This window comes from Silene latifolia, chromosome 1, assembly GCF_048544455.1.
Source record: "Silene latifolia isolate original U9 population chromosome 1, ASM4854445v1, whole genome shotgun sequence".
Lineage (NCBI taxonomy): Eukaryota > Viridiplantae > Streptophyta > Magnoliopsida > Caryophyllales > Caryophyllaceae > Silene > Silene latifolia.
Window position 1 is genome coordinate 118,374,918 of NC_133526.1, and position 26,198 is coordinate 118,401,115.

Consider the following 26,198-nt stretch of genomic DNA (forward strand, 5'->3'; position numbering starts at 1 on the left):
AATTGAAATGTGCATCCGTTTAAACCTAACGAATTTTCTATGACAGCTCCCAAATTTATCCACAAAATAATTTTGCCCTCCAGCTACGGGCGGAATATAAAAGCTCAAATTGACCGCGAGTGGAAAATAAGAGAGCTCATGAGCATTTGACTCAAAAATAACGCGAGTATAATCCAGATGCACTGACGGGTTTGTATTGTGAGGTGAAGGAATCTGGTCTTCTAAAGGAGAAGGTGGGTATTCATCCCAAATGCAAGGGACAGTAAAGTCAATTGGGTCAATTGGGTCCTCAATAATAGGTTCATCCATAATATCGTCATAACTATCCCATTTAACCTCAAGACTGTCAAAACTTTTCTCCTCACTCTCCTTATGGCTAGACTCGTCAGTAGGGAAGTTCTCAAAGAGACTTTCCCACTCGTCCTCACTATCTGTGCAAGAATCATAGAGGGGTTCTAAATTATCCTTATAAAAGGGGTTATCAACCACGCTAATGGTCTCCTCTATTTCTCCGTCAGTATTTCCTAAAACGGTTTCTAAGGTCTCACCCACCCCCTCATCTGAGTCAACGTGAAGAGAGAAATTGGGTTTAAGAGTTTCAGTAGCAAACCATTCAAAAAATTCTAATACCTCTTTTTATGGGGATTCCTTCGAAATCCGACTTACCATTAGCCTCGAGGTATGCTCGCGTAGGGGCATTAATTCCCCGGATGATAGACTGGCATATTTGGAGTCTCGAAAGCATTCCTCGTCTTGGTTCGAGCCACTCCTCCCACCTGTCTATATAAGAACCAAAACTGAACTTTCGTTCTCTCTCTACGGAAAGTCAAGAACGAGAGACATGAGAATGGTCTCAAGGAACCGAGGTTCCTTGAGACAAGAAATAGACTAAATAAAAACAGATAAAACTACGCTGCCTCCCTGGCAATGGCGCCAAAATTTGATACCGTCGTCAGGTACCAAAAATAAATACCTAAGTACTACTAACAGAAGCTAGCGGTAAGTAGGGTCGATCTCCACGGGGAGGCAAAAATGAGATTTATCTATTTTAAATTAGTCTAAGAGTAACGGGGGTTTGAGTATGATTTCTAAACTAAGAGAGGTGGAAAGAGAAATTGAGCGATAAAAATAAAGGGATTAACAATAAAGAGAGAGAACTAGGATTGTCGGGTCATCAATGAATGTCAGATAATTGAAGCTGAGGTCACAGATTGGTCACTTGTATCAGTCTAAGGGGCAACGAATATCTCCTTCCGGTCTCAATTCACCCTAAAACATCATTAGCTTAGCTTCCGCCCTCACTAAAGCATCCTAATGTTCACTGCAGGTCTCACCCCTTCCAACCTTCCGGTCTAGGTCAAGGCTTACCAAATCAATTAGCTAGATGCGTCGACTCAAGCAACTAATTGCAATTATATGCGGTGATTAACAACAAAGACGTGATTTTAGCAACAGGTCTGCGAACCTAATTAGCAACTAATATCGACTCATTGAATCCCCTAAATCCTAGCAGGAGAATTAGCTAAACATAATAATGAATAAAGCAAAAGAGAAAGATGAAGCAAGAACAAACATAATGAAGAAATAAGCAAAAGAGAATTAATATAAAAGAGAGAGAAGAAAGGTTACAGAGGTTTAGAATCCTGCAAAAGAACAAGGTAGCAGCAGAAATTAAGAGTAAAACAGTATGATAAGATGTTTTTAACCTAATCCCGACTTCCTTTATATAGGGAAGTGATTATTAACAAAAAATAAACCTAACACGGAATAAAAATCCCGAGTATATAAGCTAGTCACTCGATCGAGCAACTTTATATCACTCGATCGAAAAAATCCAAGCTAAAACCTCTCGATCGAAGACTTTAGGTACTCGATCGAACACTTATCAAAAAGGCTCATTCGATCGAGTAGAAAAAGGACTCGATCGAACAAGATAGTACTCGATCGAGTACTTTCCAGCGCACAATTCCTGCTTCGCGCACTGAATTTCAAACGGCCGCCATTTCTTCGTTACTTGGTCAAACAGAGCGTTTCCGGTGGCGTTGGAAAGCTAAGAGGACAAGATTTCATATCCAATTAGAATAACCTGGAAATCAATTGTAGAACGCGAGATATAGCTCTTCAAAGTAAGAACTAGTAATTTGAAGTTCTTCCTTTGCTCGCCTAGCTATCCTACTTCTTTGCGCATCTCAAAATAGTAGTTTCCAAGCTCTAAATTAACTCATCTCTTAAATGCATGCATAAGGACATGTATTAAGCTTGATTTTGCTCCTCTACGATTCATACCTGTAAATAATACAAGACAAACCAAAGTAGCCTATTCAGGGGACATTTGTAGCTAAACACTACACATAATGCGTAGAAATGCGTGCAAATACGGCACAAAAAGTCTATATTAAATGCACGCATCATTAAGCATCTAAGCGATCTAATAAAAAAACGTTCTCGCAAAAAAAAAACAAATTTACTTAAAAATCAAATCACAATATCTTCCACAATTCACAAAAAAAAAAACCACAATTTACAGAAGAATAGATCTAACTTAAAACCCATACTGATATGCACTGGTATAAACAATGAATATGGAAGAAAAAAGAACGATCGGTTCTAAAAATCACACATCCCCTTCAATCCTAGCAGAGGTAGGAGCAACACAAGCGTCCACAAAATCAGTATCAATAATATAAATGGATAAAACCTGCAAGCGATCAACAATGCCCCTGGAAAAGCACCGAGTCATAAACAACCTCGCATATCCATGGATCCGATCCGTCACGGGTCTCACACATAAAATTGGGTTATCAGCTTGAGGGATGAAGGTATTTTCGACCCGGTAGAAAAACGTCTTAGATGACACAGGTGGTTGTTCACCCAAGTGCTTTAAATTGCTCTCAAATTTGGTTGATGGCAAATTATTATCGATCCAATTATCCTTCAAATACCCGGCACTACAAAGTAGGCTATCGTGTTTCAGAGTTGCGGACTTCCTCGGCTTCCATACACAAATGACTCGTTTAGGGAGTAACTCAGCTACAGTCTTACCAAAGATGTGATCATCCTGATGAATCAAGTGATCCCCAAGTTTTTGTTGGGATTCATTAATCTCATTTGTTTACATATCCAATATATGAAAGTTTAATTTAGTCATAAAATTAAATCAGATCTTATGCATGCAAAACAATTACAAGTATAAGGAGAAAATCAATTCTTACATTGATGATTTCGGAATATGGGCACTAGTAAGTTCACCTTCTTACTAGTTCTTGAGCTTTCCAAAGATGGAAGAACAAGATTCAAGTGGAGAATCTCTCCCAAGGAATTATACCCAAAGCAACACCCTTAATAATTATAATTAATATGATCTAGTATTAATTAAAATCTAACTTAAAATTGACACAAAATATTGATTCTGTTCTCTTATATTTCGGTTGAGAGGAGGGGATTTGATGAATATTTCTTTCTCTAAGTATTTCACAAAATGTAGAGAGTTTTGTATATCATTCTAACACTAGAAAAATTGTTACATAAGTGAATAATAATATAAGAAACCCTTGGCTTCCTCTAGGTAGAAACCGGGTGGGGGTGGGATTTATGGGAGCCAATGCATGCAAAAGTTGCTCTTTTCAAAAGCTATAGGGTTGCATGGCTATAAACAAGAGTAATCATTGTGTTTTCTATTTAAAATAATCAACACAATTAAAAACCCTAACCCTCCCCATTTTCGGTACACACGTGTATAAAATGGGGTTCCATTTTATCTTTGTCAATTGTCAATTTTGTCTAATGTCACATGTTACATGACATGTGACAATATTATGTAATTTTTAACATATTAAAAATCAACATATTTATAAAATATGTCACATATAAAATTAACTAGTAATTCTTAATTATTTGAACCAAAATGGTTTATATAATTATAAATCACAACTACTTGTGTTCATAATAAATTATTCATCCTGTTTTAATTGTTTCGTAAACAATAATTTAATCTAAGTAATAAAACGATTCGATTACTTAGACCGTATCTTATTTAATCGAATTACAATAAGACACGTTAATTTTACTCACAAAATCATCCGTCAATTTTAAGCAATTTAATTAACTCGTATCGGCATACAATTAATTAAATAATCAATTAAGAGCATTACTCTATAGGTATGACCTCAGGGTATCAACTGATCACCACCGTCGTACGACAGTAATGTCAAACTCTAGTCAGCCAATCATTACCGATATGTGTGGACCAGTTGACAATAAAGTATTACTTTCCCTCATGTATTCTTAAATATGAGATTTAAACATGTGATCATCATGATCGACAACTGTGATCGCATTATTGTCGGGGACACTTACTCCAACAATCTCCCACTTGTCCTCGACAAGTGTGCGTCACCAATTCTCTTGTCCTATTACTATCTCCCACTCAATGCAAGGTGTCTTTCAGGTCGTACTTGCAAGTGATCATATCGAGAGTGGTTTCCTCGATCTGGAGAATAACTGATTGACCGTAATTATCTACCATAGATACCTTCCGAGCGTGGCCACGCATTTCTAGTTCATTACTCCTCGAGTGGCGCTGAGATATTGTTTTAATCCTGACAAAGAGGTGGACAATTCCTATCGCACTATTCCCTTCGACTAGCCACAGCTCATCATAACCCAAAATAAGCCCATTTGACCCCATTTACGAAGGTCGTAGGAACACAAATCAAAGTTACTCTGAAACTGTGCCACCTTCGGAGAATAGTCTTTAGTCAAAAGAATCGTCTCATTAGAATACTATAGTAGCTCTCGCCACGACCAGGCTATATAAATTTGCCAGAACTCTATAAGCGGTCATAAGCCCGACAGAGTGTCCCTTACAGTCTGCCTATGTGATTGACTAGTCATCTTTTATGACTCTATGGCACTTGAACTTGCCATCAATCGCATCACATTCTAGTCACTTCGAGACGTCACCTTATACAAGTGACTATGGGCAAAATACCATGTTAATCCGGGTTCACTTTAACGGGGCTCAATATTGTCTCTACAACCTGTTTGGATGTAACAAAGTACAAGATGAGTTAATGATAACTCAAACAATAAATGTAGACATTTCATTTGAGTGGTAAATACCATATTACTACCATATGTCTTACAAGTGTGTTAACACTTTTTGATGCAATAAAAGTTCAACACACCATGTGTCCACGTGCTCAAACTTTCGAATTGCGATTTCCCTTATTTTCATGTCATCTCTCATAGCATGAACTCTACCAAGCACATGTCTAGTCTTCGAACTAGACTTTGGTTCTTTAATCTTGTAAGAAACCCTTTTGTTGTTATCACATAACCAACAATTTGGATTATGGTGGATGATACAACTTGCACTAGTCAAGTGTTCCACCAACTCACAATGCACTAGGTATATGTTTTGTAGGATCCTGCAACAATTTTCAAGATGATTAGTCTAGGACTTCTCACAAATCCTTGCATATTAGAAAATACTAGTTTTGTGTAACTTCTTACCACAACCAAGTATCCTTCCAAATTCTTATTTCTCTTAGCGTAATTGGCTTAGGATCTTCATAAATCCTTATGTGTTTGGAAACTCCAGCATGTGTAACTTCTTATCACACAACTGAGTGTTCTTCCAAACTCTAGAATAGCTCATTAGTTCTCCTCGAGAATTCATGACGATTCTTATATGGCTTACCAATGACTCATCATGCTCTAAGCATATGATTTATTTAGGAGATGTGCATGATTATTCTAATGGCGGAAACATTAGTGATCTTAATCATGTAGTCAACAGTTCTTAGGTTCAATGAATGACCATGAACTTCTCATGGTAATTCCATCTTCATCGATATGAATAACCTACGTATCTTGTTGATTTGATGTGCGCATCTTAATGCCAATCCAACATCCCATGTTTTAATTGGATTCATCTTAGTCCATATTCATCCAGAATTGAAAACTTAAGTGCTTTCTTTATCAAAGATAGTATATGCTCGTCATTCTCAATGAGTAATAAGTTGTAAAATTCATGGAGGATGATTACTCCCACTAAATCTCATGTCTGTACATGACAATTTCAAACTCCCACTCAATTTCACATGTTTTGTGTTTGACCACTCAATCGAAACATTTCATGAATTGAAATCATTTTTGCTTTGCTAGGTTGTTATGATAAAACCACATATGTTATCAACATATCCTTTCAAAATACCTATTTGGAAAGAGGTTTCGATCTCTAACAATGGAAAGAGATTTTAATCTCTAACTTATTCATTCTTAAAATGAAGCGAAGCAATGTCATTACTAAAATGTAAAATTCAATATGGAGTTCATACGTCCCTCTCAAAATACTCATTTCGGAAAGAGGTATAACTTGTCCATTTTCATGAAGTTTAGCAATGACTCTAGCATGGTTAACCATTAACTTAGCTATTATAGACATCGATATGTCTTTCTATGCAACTCTTAATCATAAATCTCATTTATATTCAAGGATGCATTTCGTTTCATTAGGCTCTTAAGTAAACGTTAACGTTGAATCTTTATGTTTAGTTTGATTATAATCAAACAAGAATCTTTATGTTAAGTCTTTTCATTAGTCATGTTCCTTTAAGTACTTTCTTTTGGTCTCCTTACGTAGTTTCCTTAAGAACATCTTCTTTTGGTCTCCTCACGTAGTTACCCTAAGAACATCTTCTTTTGGTTTGTTCACATGGATTCCATCTATACATAATTAGTAATGTATACAAATTATTTTCTCTTATATAGATCTCATATACCCAAGGTATACAAATCATTCTTTGTGTCTCTTATATAGATCTGATCTACCCAAGGTATACAAATCATTCTTTGTGTCTTAATATTACTCCCACTCTATATTTAGAATAAATACACTAAATATTCAAAAGATAGCTTTTGTGACACAAATGATGTTCTGGTGAAGAAGGAGAGATATCACATAGATTAATAGACTTATTCGATTTTTAAAGATTTAATGGGTGTATGTAGGTTATTAAGTTTCCCTTAAGTGAGTTCATTAACTCAATATTAATTTATAATCGATCATACACAAACTCCAAGCTTATGGACATATAATGAATCTATCATTATAATTGTCTATTGGATCAATTTAAGTAGATATTCATATGTTTCTATGTCAAGCATATAAAGATGAATTTTAGAACAATTAAAGTACGATAAACGTAGTGACTTGGGTTGCAAACCAAGTCACTATTAATCCAAAATTACAACCATTGTTCAAAGATTAAAACAAATTTCCATGTCAAACAAGGAAATTAAAATAGTTCTAGAATTCGAAACACAACATGAAATTAAAGACAATAAATAAAGCTAAGCTTCATGGGTGGCTACTCCTATCTCCCTCACAATCTATTAAGCTTGCTTTTCCTTACCCTTGTTGTTGCTTGGAGGAGGCCCTAACTACAATAAAAAGGGGATACTTTATCACAACTTGTATCAAAATACCAAAGTTGAATTAGAAACATAAAAGAAGGGATAGTCATTTACCTACTGGAGTGATCTTTCCAGATTTGATGTCGCCTAGTTACTTAGGACAATTCCTCTTCCAATGCCCAACACCATTACAATAGTGCATTTGTCCCCGGAGGGGGCACCCTTCTTGGGCTTTGAAGAGCTAGCTTCACAAGCTTTTCCTTTGTTCTTGTAGGGAGTTTGCTTCTTTCCCTTGTGACCACCTTTCTTGAAATTGCCTTTGCTCTTTTGATTAATGTTGAGCACATCCTTGGTGGTGCTAGCATTTAGCCTCATCTCCCTCTCGGCTTGCACAAGCATTTTGTGCAATTCATCGAGGGATACTTTCAAGTTTTGCATATTAAAATTCACCCTGAATTAAACATATGCCTTAACCTTGTTCAAGGAATGAAGAATTCGATCAATGATGAGTTCCTCGGGAATCTCTACCTTTTGCATTTTCAAGGTCTCAGCATGCTCCATTAATTTGAGCACATGAGGGCTAACTTTTTGGCTCTCCTTGATGTTGAGATCAAAGAATGCGGAAGCCGCTTCATATTAAATGATCCTCGGAGCTTGTGAAAACATGGTCACAAGATTCGTATAGATCTCATAGGCGGTGCTAATCTTTATAGCACTCCTTTGGAGTTCGGCCTCCATTGAGAAGATCAACACATTTTTGATCGCGGCCGACTCCTTTTGGTAAGTCTCATAGGCTTGCCTAGCGGCGGGAGTAGACCTAGCGGTAGGTGCGGCGGGAGAGGCCTCGGTAAGGTAACGAATCTTATCGTCACCCTCCGCGGCCAAGCGAATTTGTGCGTCCCAATCTGTGAAATTTGACCCATTCTTTTCAAGTTTACATCGATCCATAAAGGATCGGAGCCATGAAACATTAGTGAGAGTGTTTGCGTTGGTGTTTGGTGCGGCCATTTGTTATTGAGAAATAAAAGCGGACTACAAAACAAAATAGAAGGAATAATAAAACATTTATTGTTTTAATAATAATTGTAAACATTTTAAACAAGTTTTAAGCATTTATATAGTGACCTCTACCCAACTATTATAAATGATCCCGAGATCCAAATTCATATCAATTCGGGCACGGTGAGCCGATTCATCCCTTATCAATATAACTCGGTGGATTAACTCTTTAATCGATTCTACTTCTAGAACTCTCGGTCGATAAAATTACTCTAATATTTATATTTATCCCGGAACACATGCGACTACGGTCTCGAATACTTCCGTTGACCTCAATCCAAATTTCGATGTAATAACATTTTACTACCCACTTACCCAACGTAACAAGATTTGTATTACGGTGAAGCCGGATTAACTCCCTTATGAAATTAGGATTCATGGTTTCTACTATTTGGTAAGGCTAAATCTCAATTATTAATATAGCGAGAGGTTATGTCAATTTATTATCTATTACGTTTTAAGCGAACTAAAGCGGTGAACTACGATAATTATAATTGACACGGTTGATGACTCGATTAAAATAGAATGCATGTTTAGTTATGGCGATTTAGCGATGCATGCAAACATATAAATAAAATGCAAAGCATAAATATAAAATCCTAGTATGGCCTTCCTAAAAAGAAAATTTAATTAACTATTACAAATTCGGAAACCAACTCCATTGGTCCCTTGAACTTCACTTGGCACACATTCTAAGGCAACATCGTCTTGTCGCAACGCCTTTTCCAAATGGCACCGTCTTCAAGGATCTCCGGAATTACAAGTAATAATTAAAAATTACATAATTTCCTATTATACATTTGTAATAAAAAATAAATCTATTAAATTACAAACGGTGATACGAGATCACAATAATTACAACCGAATCGATATTCCCATACATTCCGGGTAATACCAATTAAAAAACTAAGGCCATACTAAGTAAAATTACATAATTCGAAAATTATATAAATCAAAAAATATGACAATCATAAATAAAATTCAGCATTAAAATATGTATGAACATGCTTAATTTTATGCTAAATCGCCTTTTAAGAGCCAATATCGTATATTACATCGGTTTTTATGGATTTGCGTGATTTAACTTATTAAAATCACAATATGTTACATAAATTCATATTTATGTTCAAGTTAATTACCCTAACCATCTTAGGACTCAAAACTTAGTCTTCACTAACATTTTGATAATAATTCAACTTGATTTCTTAATATTGTTCATAATGGACCCAAAAATACAATTTATAATATAAACTCCAAATTAAATTATAATAATTTCAAATAATTTCAAAATTTGAAACTAAAACTCATGAATATTCTGGAAAATACCATGACACTCATAATGTTCAAAACTTAGGTTGAAATTTCGAAAAACATTTCGAGAAAAACATCGTTGCGGTTTATCGGTTTTATCAAATATGACCATTAAAATATGAGATAATTAATTTTATTCAACTTTTCACTTTTAGATCTGATAAGTGGGTTAAAAAACAACATTGGACGTTTTTCTTAAGTCATGAAATATGTTTTAGCATTATAGGCTAATTTAAGTCACTATTTATTGAATTTTTACTCACAAATTCATAAATCATGCAAAAATGGTTCAAAACAGCCAAACATTTTACACACATTGAGTAAATATGCATGTGACAACATATTAAAATTTCATGACCAGATTCGAAATATAACTCATATTAACCTAATAAACCCTTTAAATTCGATTTTGACTTATAAAATTCATATTTTATGCAAAATAACTTAGTTTTTCACGAAATTTAACATGCAACCAGTAGATTATATTTCTGAAATCATATACAAAAATTACTGAAAAATTCGAAGTTTAACTATTTTTCGTCCAAAATTGACATTTTTCTCATAAAAATCACATTTTAATGCCAATAATATATATAATGAACAATAAAATCCATAAATCATCCCATATGACCTAAAATCCATTTAGGACCAGAAACTTTTAACATGCAAAATTATTTCATGATTTATCTTCATAAATCCTAAATAACAAGTTTTATTTGTTAACTAATTAACTCGGAAAAACAAACCCGATTTTGCATGCAACAACCTTGTGCTCTGATACCACTTGTAGGGATTCATTCATCTCATTTGTTTATATATCCAATATATGAAGGTTTAATTTAGTCATAAAATTAAATCGGATCTTATGCATGCAAAACAATTACAAGTATAAGGAGAAAATCAATTCTTACATTGATGATTTCGGAATATGGGCACTAGTAAGTTCACCTTCTTACTAGTTCTTGAGCTTTCCAAAGGTGGAAGAATAAGATTCAAGTGGAGAATCTCTCCCAAGGAATTATACCCAAAGCAACACCCTTAATAATTATAATTAATATGATCAAGTATTAATTAAAATCTAACTTAAAATTGACACAAAATATTGATTCTGTTCTCTTATATTTCGGTTGAGAGGAGGGGATTTGATGAGTATTTATTTCTCTAAGTATTTCACAGAATGTAGAGAGTTTTGTATATCTTTCTAACACTAGAAAAATTGTTACATAAGTGAATAATAATAGAAGAAACCCTTGGCTTCCTCTAGGTAGAAAAACCGGGTGGTGGGTGGGATTTATGGGAGTCAATGCATGCAAAAGTTGCTCTTTTCAAAAGCTATAGGGTTGCATGGCTATAAACAAGAGTAATCATTGTATTTTCTATTTAAAATAATCAACACATTTAAAAACCCTAACCCTCCCCATTTTCGGTACACACATGTATAAAATGGGGTTCCATTTTATCTTTGTCAATTGTCAATTTTGTCTAATGTCACATGTTACATGACATGTGACAATATTATGTAATTTTTAACATATTAAAAATCAACATATTTATAAAATATGTCACAATAAAATTAACTAGTAATTCTTAATTATTTGTACCAAAATGGTTTATATAATTATAAATCACAACTACTTGTGTTCATAATAAATTATTCATCCTGTTTTAATTGTTTCGTAAACAATAATTTAATCTAAGTAATAAAACGATTCGATTACTTAGACTGTATCTTATTTAATCGAATTACAATAAGACACGTTAATTTTACTCACAAAATCATCCGTCAATTTTAAGCAATTTAATTAACTCGCATCGGCATACGATTAATTAAATAATCAATTAAGAGCATTACCCTATAGGTATGACCTCAGGGTATCAACTGATCACCACACCGTAAATTTACGTAATGTCAAACTCTAGTCAGCCAATCATTACCGATATGTGTGGACCAGTTGACAGTAAAGTATTACTTTCCCTCATGTATTCTTAAATATGAGATTTAAACATGTGATCATCATGATCGACAACTTTGATCGCATTATTGTCGGGGACACTTACTCCAACAGTTTTTCCTAGAGGTACTTGTCGAATTCAGGAGGATCATCATGCCCAAATTCGGTCCGGATCTCGACTCTCGAGGATGATAACCTCGGATGTTGTCTCAGATAGGAATTTCTTCACGTCGTCTAGAACCACATCGACGCTATATGTCTTAAGGATGCCATGGCAAATCCAATGATTCTCTTCAACCTGAATGTCAAGTACCCTCGACCCTCTCACGAGCTGCTTATAGATGGACAAGGATTGACATTGGGCAAAAGGACGTGTAATCAAAGATATGTCAATCTTATTTGTGGCAGAATCATGGGTGCCTGGCCTTACAATCTTGTTTATCGTCAACTTCCCTGGATCAAACAAAAACTTATATAAGACGATATTATATGAGAGAGAAATTAATTACACAAATTGTGAAGAATCACATGTAGGTCTCCCACATCGGAGAAATAGAGAAGAGTGATCTAGCTTATAACACAAGGGGCTACTCCTCCCATCGTCAATTGGTGATGCAGGAGCAATTAGTAATAACGAAGTATTGGAATGGAATCTGTCGAAATGAAGATTATTGAACACTCGTCAGGACTTTTCAAAATGCTCCAGTGTTATTCAGACAAGTTCACGTGTTTACTTGGCATCCAAGGTAGTGATGTCGAGGCTTCTTGCTTATGGAGTCATATCCTAGTATGCTTAAAATTTAGGAACAAGTACTATAAATATACAATAGTTTATTTAATTCGAGTTAATTATTTAATCAAGAGTTGTTGTAATACTTTCCTAAAATCTTTAGGAAAGCTTTCCTAATTCTAGTTCTTTCCTAATTCTAGCTAGCTTGGTAGGCAAGTAATTTGTGTTATGGTAATTGATGGAAACCGATATAGGGTATGTTAGATCGGTTCCTATAGACTATAAATAGGGTATATGTCCTTCATATTTTATAGACATCGAATATTGAATCAAAAGTTGAGTTTTAAACTTAATTGCTTGCGAGCATCCCTTGCTAGTCTTGAGAGATTAGTGTTTTTTTTCTTCCTTGCGAGGTTGAAAGTTGAGTGTGAGTCAATCCTTACGAGGTGAGAGTCATACAAACCAGTTGTGAGTTGTTACAAATTTCTTGCTAGGAAGGAGTGCAATTTACTTCATATCCTTTACTATTTTCGTTCATTATCATACAAAAACCAAAAATAACACTTTAATTCCGCTGTGACAATATTAACGAACAGTCCAATGTACTGTTCAGATTCAATTCGTACCTATTTTACATCAAACTGGTTACCAGAGCTAGGTTATTAATTTGTTTCTTAACAAATTAATCTTAGGAAGCGAAGATGCCAGGAGATGTCGATTCAACTCAAGCAAGGGGCTTGGTAATGACGTTACTAGCTCATTTCAAGGTCAGATAGATGAGATGAAGGAAACGATGGCTCAAATGAAATATATGATGAAGAATTTTTCAAATATGCTGGTCGATGTTCCAAAGGGCCGCGGTAGGATGCGTAGTTCAAGTCGAAGTAGATCAGGTGGTTAAGATTCAGAAAAGGATGATGCAATTTCCAAACTTAAGAAGGGAAGTAAGAACGATGATGATCGAGGCCTAAAGCTTGACATACCTAATTTCAATGGTAATTTGGATCCCGAGAAGTTCTTGGATTAGATTAGGCAAGCTGAAAGAGTTTTTGAATAGAAGGAGTACGATGAGCATAAACAATTCAAGGCAGCTATTCTAAAACTCACTAAATATGCATCGTTGTGGTATGAAAACTTGAAAAAACAGAGAAAGAGAGACAAGAAGAGTAAGATCGATACTTGGGAGAAACTAAAGAAGCATCTTATGAAGAGATTCTTACCTAAAGATTATGAACACGAGAAATATCTAAAGTTGCAAGCTTTGTCACAAGATAATATGGTCGTAGCCGAGTATATTAAAGAATTTGAAAAGATGAGTATCATATGTGATCTAGAAGAGAAGGAGGAATTGAGAGTGGCTCGTTTCATCAAAGGATTAATTCCTTCTATTGCTCAACGAGTTGAAATCTAGAACTATGATGGGTTTGATGATGTTTGTAGACTTGCTCTTAAATTTGAGAAACAAGACAAGAAGAAAAATCAATCACCAACTATGATGATGTAAAAGAAACAATTTTCTTTTTGATAGTTTCAATCCGATCATGCATCCTAATGAAGCACCAAAAGTAGATCCAAAAGATAAAGGGAAGCCGATTTCTATGGAGCCAAAGAAGATTAGTTCGATAAGCTGTTTCAAGTGCCAAGGTTATGGGCATATTGCAAATGAATGCCCACAAAATAGAGCGCTCACGTTGCAAGAATTGAGGAAGATGATGCCTTACTTTGTTTTACCAAACCGTACAGCAGACTGTCAGATTCATAAAGATGAAACAAAGGAGGAATGTAACACCCCGCGCTTTCCTTATATTTTTAAATAAACTTTTAAGTATTTTTTATTAAATAATTATTATTTAAAGCTTATTTTCATAAAATATCGTCATAGTCGTATAACGGTAATAATAGTGTAGATTTAAATAATATTATTCTCCCTCTTGAGTTATAGTAGACTCGGGACGAAAATTCTAGTGGATACCGACTCATTTTGAGTTATTAGGCTTAACTTGGCTCATGGGTCTTTTCCCTCCTCTTTCCTCTACACTAACCCCCAACTAAACCCTCACAACTTCATCTCCCTCATTTCTAATTTCTGAAATTTCCCAACAAACACTCCACCATTGTTAAACCCTTTGCTCTCAACCCTAAAATCACCATAACTCACTCAATTCTTCACCAATCTCGTCCCTTTTCGCGCCATTCTCTTCCTTTTCTCATTTCCCTTCTTTCTAAGTAAGAAAGTTACCATCTTTTCCTCTATTTCGAGATTTTCATCTTACAAGAACATGGGTTCTTGACTTAATAGCTTTATTTTTGTGTTTAGGGGAGAACTTGGACAACCCGGAGGAGGATAGCTACATCATTGACGAGTCTTTAGAAGATTGAAGTGCAAAAAAGGTAACGGTGATGGGTTACTCGACTTTTATGTTAAAATTGTGTGGTTTTATATAGTTATAATCTCATATGAATGTTAAAAGTTGTATCTTTCATGATTAGTGCTAATTTGGATGTTGAATATCATGCTTGTTTGAAATTCTCACATGTTTGGTGGAAAATCTCATGCTACATCTCTTGAATCCGAAATTACCCATTCACATGCTCAAATATGTTGTTTTTCCGAGTTAGAATCATGCTAGGATACGTAAACAATTTATGGGAAACGATTTTTGTTGGATTCAAATGGTTTGGAAGTCGATTTGCATTGAACCCGTGTGTATGTACTCCCGGCCGGTCGACCGGCAGCCGGTGTTCTGCCCGGCTGGGAGATTCCTGTAAGTTTTTGAGATAATTCCGCAAGCTTGTATTCCCAGCCGGTCTGCCAACCGGCTGGGAGTGCACTGAAGATTTTATGTGATTTTGAGATTTGGCCGTATTCCCAGCCGGTGGACCGGCAGCCGGTCTACCGACCGGCTGGGAAGTTTCTGTAAGTTTTTGTGAAATTGGGATTTGGCTTGTACTCCCAGCCGGTGGGCCGGCAGCCGGTCCACTAACCGGCTGGGAGAGCACTGTAAGTTTTAATTAATTTTCAATATTCGCATGTTGCCCCAGCCGGTGGCCCGGCGGCCGGTACACCACCCGGCTGGGAGTCCCCTGTTTGCTCTATTTCACTTGCAACTTCTAATAATGATTGAGTTATGCATGTATCTTCTTTCCTATCGATAATTGGTTACTTTAAGACTTATTCATGTTATGATCATGCAAAACCATGGACATTCCCTTTTGACCCATGTGCGACGATTTACATTGCATGACGACTTGACAATACCTTATTAGCCTTTTCGGACCTTTGGATACGAGTGCGTACCATGTTTCCGATTAGAGGTTACTCGACCTTTGGATACGAGTGCGTGCCATGTTTCGAGTCTTGGATACGATTTGGTATCGTTTGTCGAATCGGGTGTCGTCCATCCCGAGAGTCTGGATCCAGGTTTAGACTAGGACCGTATTATGATCGTCGTCCTACCAAGAGGTTGGAGTCTAGGTTCTCCGTCTTGTCCGTCTGTTCTTTGTATTTGTCTTACATGTGAGTCGAGTTGGTGTGTGACAGTTTGACCTAATAATTCTTCTCTCGTTTGTGCTTTACCATTCCTATTTTCTTATGCCCACTAATCATGATTTTCGTAATACCGTAAGTATTTACTCTTATGCTTGTTTATTTAATTAAATTCGTAATTACTTGTATTTTGACATATTGTGGCTGGGAGAACCCTGAGTTACTCCCCACTGACTGTGGCTTTCATATTTATTATGAATGACAGGTTGGTGATGAAGCTTAAGTGGGGAAGACCGTGTGAGCTAGCGAGTTCTTACCTCGGACCTTATTTAGTTATCATTTAATAGACTCACCTACTTTTGAACTATGTTAATTCGTGGGATATCTTTTCCCCAATAAATTGACTTGTGTTGTAAACTTAAACTTAACTATCTAGACTTACTTATCGTGTTAGTGATACCTCGCGTTGGACTTCAATAGAAGTCCCAAAAAGTTTTTAAAACCCCGTGTTTTCCGCTGCATTTTACTTTAATGTCTATACCTCAACGAGGGGTGTCACAGTTGGTATCAGAGCATATATTGCTCCCGACGCACACACGTGTACCCCAACTTAAATTTCAACTTGACCGTGAATAATGAATGAGAGATGGGTAGAATTAAGGACCTAAGTTGGTAGCCTTTTTGTGTATGTTTTGTGATAGGTTCTAACTTGTTTGCTCTTGTGCAAAGAAGATGGTACGACCGACCAATGTGGAAAATGCTATCATGCAAGCCCTCACACAAGTACTTGCTAATCAACAAAATGCTCAACCCGCTCCCCCTGCACCCGAAGCTAACCGTCAAGGAAGTTATGCTTGGATTGCAAGTCAACTAGCAAGGAACAGGCTAAGACCTTTGGTGGTGAAGTAGATCCCGTTGCTCTCTCGGAGTGGTTTCGTGATATGGAGAAGAACTTCTCTCTCTTTGATGCCCGAGAGGAGGACAAGGTGAGGTTAGCCTCTCACTTTCTTATGAAGGAAGCCGATAGATGGTGGATTTTGACCGGTCCTACCGCTACTCAAGACCCCAACTTTGATTGGAGCCGCTTCAAATCACTTGTGGAAACCCGCTTCTACCCTAAGGAGCTCAAGCAACAAAGATTGAAGGAATTCATGGAATTCAAGCAAGGGAAGCTATCAATTCAAGCCTACACCGACAAGTTTAATGAACTTGCTCATTATGCCTCCAAGTTCGTGAAAGATGAAGAGGATCGTGTCTACTTCTACAAGAACAAGTTAAATCCTAAGGTGGAAAGCATGGTGAGAAGAAGCTCAACTACCTTTGTGGAAGTCTATGATGATGCTATTTGGGCCGAAAGCTCTTTGAAGGCCATTGAAGAAGATTCCAAAACCCACTCCTCTTCTCATTCTTATCGTTCTAACTTTCATGGCAAGAGACCATTTGTGTCTTCTACTTCCAACTATGCCAACAAGAGAAGGTTTGTGCCGAGGATGCAAGACCATGGAGGACAAGAACCAAGAGTACCAGAACCCAGAGATCAAGAACCAAGAGGACAAGTTCACACCTCAACTAATAGGCTTGGGAAAGATCGTAAGTGCTAACATTGTAGACAAGCCCCACACCCCGGAGTTGGATGCTATGGCAAGCCCTTGACTTGCTTTCATTGTAAGAAGCCCGGACACCGTATGGCCGATTGCCCCGAGAAGAAGGATGCTTCTACTCCAAATGCTAAGCCGAGAGGAACTATCTTTGTCATGAGTCGAGCCGAAGCCGCCGCTCATCCCGATATCATTACGGGTATGTTCTCAATTTTTGATCAACCTTGCCTCATTTTATTTGATACCGGCGCAACTTTATCTTTTATATCTTCCAAATTCTCCGAAAAGCTAGCCATTGAACCAATTCCTAGTGAGGAAACTTCTATATCCTTACCTTCCGAAGAGATGTTCTCTTGTTCCCTTTATTTCTCCAACATTCCTATCTCTATTTCGGGAACCTTATTCCCCGCTAACCTACTTCGTTTTCCCCTTGAGGAATTCGATGTAATTTTGGGTATGGATTGGTTGTCAAAGTATGATGCAAGATTCGAGTGTAGAGACCAAAAGATTTGCCTCAAGAGTCCGCTAGGCACTCGTGTGTCTTATAGAGGAGTCCGTTCCTAAGAAGGTGTGAAGTTGATTTCCGCTTTGAAGTTGATGAGTATGAGGAGGAAAGGTTACCAAATCTTCCTTTGTGTGGTGACTTCTACCTCCCCTCCCTTACCGAAGATCGAAGAAGTGCCCGTGGTTTGTGAGTTCGCCAATGTCTTTCCCGAAAAGTTGCCCGGAATTCCTCCCGAACGTGATGTTGAGTTCTCTATCGACCTTGAACCCGGAACCGGTCCGATTGCTAAAGCCTCGTACCGTATGGCGCCAACCAAGTTGAAGGAGTTGAGAAAGCAACTTGATGAGATGATTGAGAAAGGATTCATTAGACCTAGTGCCTCACCTTGGGGTGCTCCCGTTCTCTTTGTGAAGAAGAAAGATGGATCCATGAGACTTTGCATTGACTACCGTGAGCTTAACCGTGTTACCATCAAGAACAAGTATCCTCTACCAAGAATTGAAGATTTTTTTGATCAACTCAAAGGTGCTTCTACCTTCTCCAAGATTGATTTGAGATCCGGTTATCATCAAATTCCCGTTCGTGAGTCTGATATCCCTAAGACCTCCTTTAGCACGAGATATGGACATTTCGAGTTTAAGGTGATGCCCTTTGGTTTGACCAATGCCCCCTCCATCTTCATGGATCAAATGAACCGAACTTTTAGTGAGTTCTTGGACAAGTGTGTTGTGGTCTTCATTGACGATATCCTCATCTTTTCCAAGTCCGAAGAAGAGCATGCCGATCACCTCCGTATCATTTTGGGAATCCTCCGTCGTCAAAAGTGGTTTGCCAAATTCTCCAAGTGTGAATTTTGGTTGTCTAAGGTGTCTTTTCTAGGCCATGTGATATCTAAGGATGGTGTCATGGTAGATCCTTCGAAGATTGAAGTCGTGATTGAGTGGAAGAGTCCAACCGATGTTGGTGAGATCCGTAGTTTCTTGGGTTTGGCAGGTTACTACCGTCGTTTCGTGAAAGATTTTTCCAAGCTTGCTAGACCGATGACTCAACTTTTGAAGAAAGAGACCAAGTTTGTGTGGACCGAGGCTTGTGAAGATGCATTCCAAGAGTTGAAGAAGAGGTTGACTACCGCTCCCGTGTTGACCTTGCCCGAGGATGGAGTTGATTTTGATGTGTTTTGTGATGCTTCTAAGATGGGTTTGGGTTGTGTTCTCATGCAAAATAGAAGAGTAGTTGCCAATGCTTCGCGGCAATTAAGAGTTCATGAGGTGAGCTATCCCACTCATGATTTGGAGTTAGCCGCCGTTGTTCATGCTTTGAAGATGTGGAGACACTACCTCATTGGAGTCCATTGCCGCATCTACACCGATCATAAGAGTTTGAGATATATCTTCACCCAAAAGGATTTGAATATGAGACAACGACGTTGGTTGGAGTTGGTGAATGATTATGACTTGGAGTTGTTATATCATGAAGGAAAGGCAAATGTGGTTGCCGATGCCCTTAGTAGGAAGTCTACTCACTCCTTGAGTGCTATTCGTGTGCTCCCCGATGACCTTTGTGCCGAGTTTCGTAAGTTAAGTTTGCAACTTGTGGAGAGTGGTTTTGATTATCTTGGTGCTATGGTTGCCGAGCCCGTTCTTCACCGTGAGATTCTAGATAGCCTTGTGGACGATGCTACCTTTAAAAGTTTTCAAGCCAAGCTTCTTGAAGGGAAAGCTAAGGATTGTGAGATTGATGCTAGAGGTTACCTTCGTTACCGAGGACGCATGTATGTGCCCGATGCCGTTGACTTGAGGAAGAGAGTTCTCGATGAAGCTCATCTATCCCCTTATTCGATTCACCCCGGAGGAGATAAGATGTATAAGATTTGAAACTTCAGTTTTGGTGGCCTAACATGAAGAATGACGTTGTGTCATATGTTGGAAGATGTCTTACTTGTCAGCAAGTGAAGATTGAGCATAAGAGACCCGGTGGTTTGCTACAACCGTTGGATGTTTCTTTATGGAAGTGGGAGTCCATTTCCATGGATTTTGTGATGGTCTTGCCCAAGACCGTCGGTGGAAAAGATGCCGTATGAGTTGTCGTGGATAGGTTGACCAAGTGTGCTAGGTTCATTCTTATCAAAGAGACTTGGAGTTTAGACCGTCTTGCTAGTGCCTATGCGGAGGAGATCGTTCGTTACCATGGTGTTCCTAAGGAAATCATTTCGGATCGTGACCCGAGGTTTTGTTCAAGATTTTGGAAAGCTTTGCAAGATGCTATGGGTAGTAAGTTGTTGATGAGTACCGCTTTTCATGCCGCTACCGATGGACAATCCGAGAGGACGATTCAAACTCTAGAAGACTTGTTGCGTGCTTGTGCCCTTGACTTCCATTCTAGTTGGGAGAAGAGCTTACCTTTGGTGGAATTTTCTTACAACAATAGTTATCATGCTTCTATCAAGATGGCCCCTTATGAAGCCCTTTATGGAAGGAAATGCCGTAGTCCGATTTGTTGGGATCAAGCAAGTGACGTTCGTGACCTAGGACCCGACAAGTTAGCCGAGACAATTGATCAAGTGAAGCTCATCCGTGAAAGAATGAGAGCCGCCCAAGATCGCCAGAAGTCTTATGCCGATGTTCGCCGACGACCCTTGGAATTTGAAGTTGGAGATAAAGTGTTCTTGAAAGTGTCCCCGATGAAAGGAGTAAAGAGATTTGGAGTCAAAGGGAAGTTGAGTCCAAAGTACATTGGACCTTATGAAGTGATAAAGAGGATTGGTTCCGTGGCTTATAGGTTGGATTTGCCCCCGAGTTTGGGTAAAGTTCATGATGTCTTCCATGTTTCTCAACTTAGGAAATACATTAGCGACCCTAGTCATGTGTTGCAAAATGAGATTCCCGAGCTTGAGCCTAGTCTTTCTTTCGAGGAGAGACCGATTCGTATCTTGGATAAGAAGGAGAAGAAGCTAAGGAGCAAAGTGGTGCCCTTAGTGAAGGTTTTGTGGAAGTGTGGTGATGTAGAAGAAGAGACTTGGGAGCCAGAAGTTTCCATGCGTGTCAAGTACCCTAGTTTGTTTTCTTAAGGTAATACCTTTTCGTTTCAAGTTTCGAGGGCGAAACTTTTTAAAAGGTGGGATGATTGTAACACCCCGCGCTTTCCTTATATTTTTAAATAAACTTTTAAGTAATTTTTATTAAATAATTATTATTTAAAGCTTATTTTCATAAAATATCGTCATAGTCGTATAACGGTAATAATAGTGTAGATTTAAATAATATTATTCTCCGTCTTGAGTTATAGTAGACTCGGGACGAAAATTCTAGTGGATACCGACTCATTTTGAGTTATTGGGCTTAACTTGGCTCATGGGTCTTTTCCCTCCTCTTTCCTCTACACTAACCCCCAACTAAACCCTCACAACTTCATCTCCCTCATTTCTAATTTCTGAAATTTCCCAACAAACACTCCACCATTGTTAAACCCTTTGCTCTCAACCCTAAAATCACCATAACTCACTCAATTCTTCACCAATCTCGTCCATTTTCGCGTCATTCTCTTCCTTTTCTCATTTCCCTTCTTTCTAAGTAAGAAAGTTACCATCTTTTCCTCTATTTCGATATTTTCATCTTACAAGAACATGGGTTCTTGACTTAATAGCTTTATTTTTGTGTTTAGGGGAGAACTTGGACAACCCGGAGGAGGATAGCTACATCATTGACGAGTCTTTAGAAGATTGAAGTGCAAAAAAGGTAACGGTGATGGGTTACTCGACTTTTATGTTAAAATTGTGTGGTTTTATATAGTTATAATCTCATATGAATGTTAAAAGTTGTATCTTTCATGATTAGTGCTAATTTGGATGTTGAATATCATGCTTGTTTGAAATTCTCACATGTTTAGTGGAAAATCTCATGCTACATCTCTTGAATCCGAAATTACCCATTCACATGCTCAAATATGTTGTTTTTCCGAGTTAGAATCATGCTAGGATACGTAAACAATTTATGGGAAACGATTTTTGTTGGTTTCAAATGGTTTGGAAGTCGATTTGCATTGAACCCGTGTGTATGTACTCCCACGGTCAACCAAGCAATGTGTGTCTGCCTACCGGGAGATTCTGTAAGTTTTTGAGACAATTCCGTAGCTTGTATTCCCAGTAATGGTCGACCGGATCGGTCTGCCAACCGGCTGGGAGTGCACTGAAGATTTTATGTGATTTTGAGATTTGGCCGTATTCCCAGCTGGTGGACCGGCAGCCGGTCTACCGACCGGCTGGGAAGTTTCTGTAAGTTTTTGTGAAATTGGGATTTGGCTTGTACTCCCAGCCGGTGGGCCGGCAGCCGGTCCACCAACCGGCTGGGAGAGCACTGTAAGTTTTAATTAATTTTCAATATTCGCATGTTGCCCAGTGGTGGGGTCTTGGCACCAAGACACCACCACCGGGCTGGGAGTCCCCTGTTTGCTCTATTTCACTTGCGACTTCTAATAATGATTGAGTTATGCATGTATCTTCTTTCCTATCGATAATTGGTTACTTTAAGACTTATTCATGTTATGATCATGCAAAACCATGGACATACCCTTTTGACCCATGTGCGACGATTTACATTGCATGACGACTTGACAATACCTTATTAGCCTTTTCGGACCTTTGGATACGAGTGCGTACCATGTTTCCGGATTAGGATACCCTTCCGCCTTTCTTCGGACCTTTGGATACGAGTGCGTGCCATGTTTCCGATTAGAGGTTACTCGACCTTTGGATATGAGTGCGTGCCATGTTTCGAGTCTTGGATACGATTTGGTATCGTTTGTCGAATCGGGTGTCGTCCATCCCGAGAGTCTGGATCCACGGATCCAGGTTTAGACTAGGACCGTATTATGATCGTCGTCCTACCAAGAGGTTGGAGTCTAGGTTGTCCGTCTTGTCTGTCTGTTCTTTGTATTTGTCTTACATGTGAGTCGAGTTGGTGTGTGACAGTTTGACCTAATAATTCTTCTCTCGTTTGTGCTTTACCATTCTTATTTTCTTATGCCCACTAATCATGATTTTCGTAATACCGTAAGTATTTACTCTTATGCTTGTTTATTTAATTAAATTCCTAATTACTTGTATTTTGACATATTGTGGCTGGGAGAACCCTGAGTTACTTCCCACTGACTGTGGCTTTCATATTTATTATGAATGACAGGTTGGTGATGAAGCTTAAGTGGGGAAGACCGTGTGAGCTAGCGAGTTCTTACCTCGGACCTTATTTAGTTATCATTTAATAGACTCACCTACTTTTGAACTATGTTAATTCGTGGGATATCTTTTCCCCAATAAATTGACTTGTGTTGTAAACTTAAACTTAACTATCTAGACTTACTTATCGTGTTAGTGATACCTCGCGTTGGACTTCAATAGAAGTCCCAAAAAGTTTTAAAACCCCGTGTTTTCCGCTGCATTTTACTTTAATGTCTTTACCTCAACGAGGGGTGTCACAAGGAAGGTGAGTTTGAAACATATATCATTGATCCATTAAGTGATGATGATCAAGAAGAGTCGGTGGCTCGCAACTTACACCTCGAAGCTGATCCAATTATGGAGGAAAAGGTTAAATCTTTTGAAGTTGCACGTGAAGAAGAAGAAGAGCATGTTGAAGAAGTTTTTGAAGAGCACAATGATAATTTGATGGTGAATCATACCAAAGAAGTTCTGATTTTGCTTGATGATAAAACTGGCGTGAAAAAGGATGATAATGCAGGCTATAACGATCCTACAATGCTACCAATGTTGGGTAAGAAATTAATATGCAATAATATGTTGTTGGATTATCACATTGATCAACCTTACAAGTCACAACTTGATAAATCCATCGACAAGAAGTTATATGGTCAGAATTGTTTATGTAATTTCTTACTAAATTAGATTACAATGGTTGCTCAAGAAGATCCAGTTGTTTTGAGGAAGTATTATTTTAATTTTGCTACAATTGTGCATGGAGGGTGGTGGGGTGGAAAGCACAAGCAAAGGTGGTTTAAGGGGAGCTATAATAACAAACAACTCGAGGGTCCTATAAGCTACATGAGGATTGTTACATTGAAGGATTTCACAAAAATTCTACATGGAATCATAACTACGATCATGGTTAGGTTTAGTTGGTTCCTTTTTTTTATCCCGGCGGCATCAAACATCTTCAAAATTTGAGGGCAAATTCTCAAAAAGAAAGGGAGAATGATGCATGAGCAATTGGTAATAACGAAGTATTGGAATGGAATCTGTCGAAATGAAGATTATTGAACACACGTCAGGACTGTTCAAAATCCTCCAATGTTATTCAGACAAGTTCACGTGTTTACTTGGCATCCAAGGTAGTGATGTCGAGGCTTCTTGCTTATGGAGTCATATCCTAGTATGTTTAAAATTTAGGAATAAGTACAATAAAGGTACAATAGTTTATTTAATTCGAGTTAATTATTTAATTAAGAATTGTTGTAATACTTTCCTAAAATCTTTAGGAAATCTTTCCTAATTCTAGTTCTTTCCTAATTCTAGCTAGCTTGGTAGGCAAGTAATTTGTGTTATGGTAATTGATGGAAATCGATATAGGGTATGTTAGATTGGTTCCTATAGACTATAAATAAGGTATATGTCCTTCATATTTTATAGACATCGAATATTGAATCAAGTTATTAAGTTTTACGCTTAATTGCTTGCGAGCATCCCTTGCTAGTCTTGAGAGATTAGTGTTTTTTTTCTTCCTTGCGTGGTTGAAAGTTGAGTGTGAGTCAATCCTTGCAAGGTGAGAGAGTCATACAAACCAGTTGTGAGTTGTTACAAATTTCTTGTGAGGAAGGAGTGCAATTTACTTCATATCCTTTACTATTTTCGTTCATTATCATACAAAAACCAAAAATAACACTTTAATTATATTCCGCTGCGACAATATTAACGAACAGTCCAATGTACTGTTCAGATTCAATTAGTGCCAATTTTACATCAATTGGTTTGGGATGGAACCTCCTTGGGTTTATAAAGCGGAGACTCTCTCCTCCTCGAGGGTGTGGCCCAGGCCTATATGCAAATCTAATACAAATACACGAGGTATACTTGAGACCATATATCAGATAAGAATCGCTACATGGATCAAGGCCTGCCATCCAGTTTTTCCTGTCAGTTGGGCGGTACTCACATCTTGGATAATCACAACCACATTTTTGTTTAATATCAACCAAAGTCTTCTTCTCGACTGATAATGATTTTCTCTTTTCAATTTCTTTCGAAACATGAGCACCCATTTTTAATTATCAACAAAGAAGAACAACAATCTGAAAACGAAGATAATTGTTCTTCTGTTGAAGATTGGTACACACAGGATGAATATTAATATAAGCACACAATGCTTGATCATCATTTTACCTGTGGATATCTCGCACTTAATCATGTTTGGAAAAAATAACGCTTGCAAATTAGCCGGGTACCATTGCACAGACCTGCAACAGGGTCCAAGTTTCTCAATAATATAACTGGAAAATTCTCCTTTACAATCAACTCATGTGGTGTCATTCCAGCAGGGCATAACGAATTCAAAAATTCATCAGGATACACATTTGAATTGTCATATATGACACTGTTAAAACTCTTGTAAATATGGCGGCAACCTGGGAACTCTTCAATCAACATAATGTTAATAGCATCAACATCACTATTACGTGGCATAGTATGGCTCTTTCAATGAAAATATCTGGACTGAAAGTGGCTTGTTGATTCAAAACAATGATCAATGGAAGTCCTGGAACATTATTAATAGAATCATTTGTTGTCGATGTACCTGATGGGAACATGGAAGATGATACATGTTGCTTTGTTGAGGCTCTTGTCAACTGTTAACCTAAATTGCTTAGCTGACGTCTCTGAGAAGATTACATCACGCAACAACCCTTCAAAAAGCGATCACGTACAAGTTAAAGCTCTTGAAGAGCGACTGTCACCTCAAGTTGGGATTGTGGCCGGATTTGGTTACCAGAAGTTAAGGTTTTGGCTTGTAGGGTATCTGCTTAAGGATTTTTTGATAGTGCGACTTTGCGTGTTATAGGCTTTTTCATTGCTTTAGATTTCCCTTCGTTTATTTAATTCATATTGTTTCAATGGAGATTCATGGTTTTGATT

At 37.7% G+C, this 26,198-nt stretch overlaps 1 pseudogene; it reads right to left on the reverse strand.

Moving 5' to 3' along the window:
* Window positions 1–2,614: 2,614 nt before the first annotated feature.
* Window positions 2,615–25,327, reverse strand: LOC141601731 (uncharacterized; annotated as a pseudogene).
* Between the last annotated feature and the right edge of the window lie 871 nt (window positions 25,328–26,198).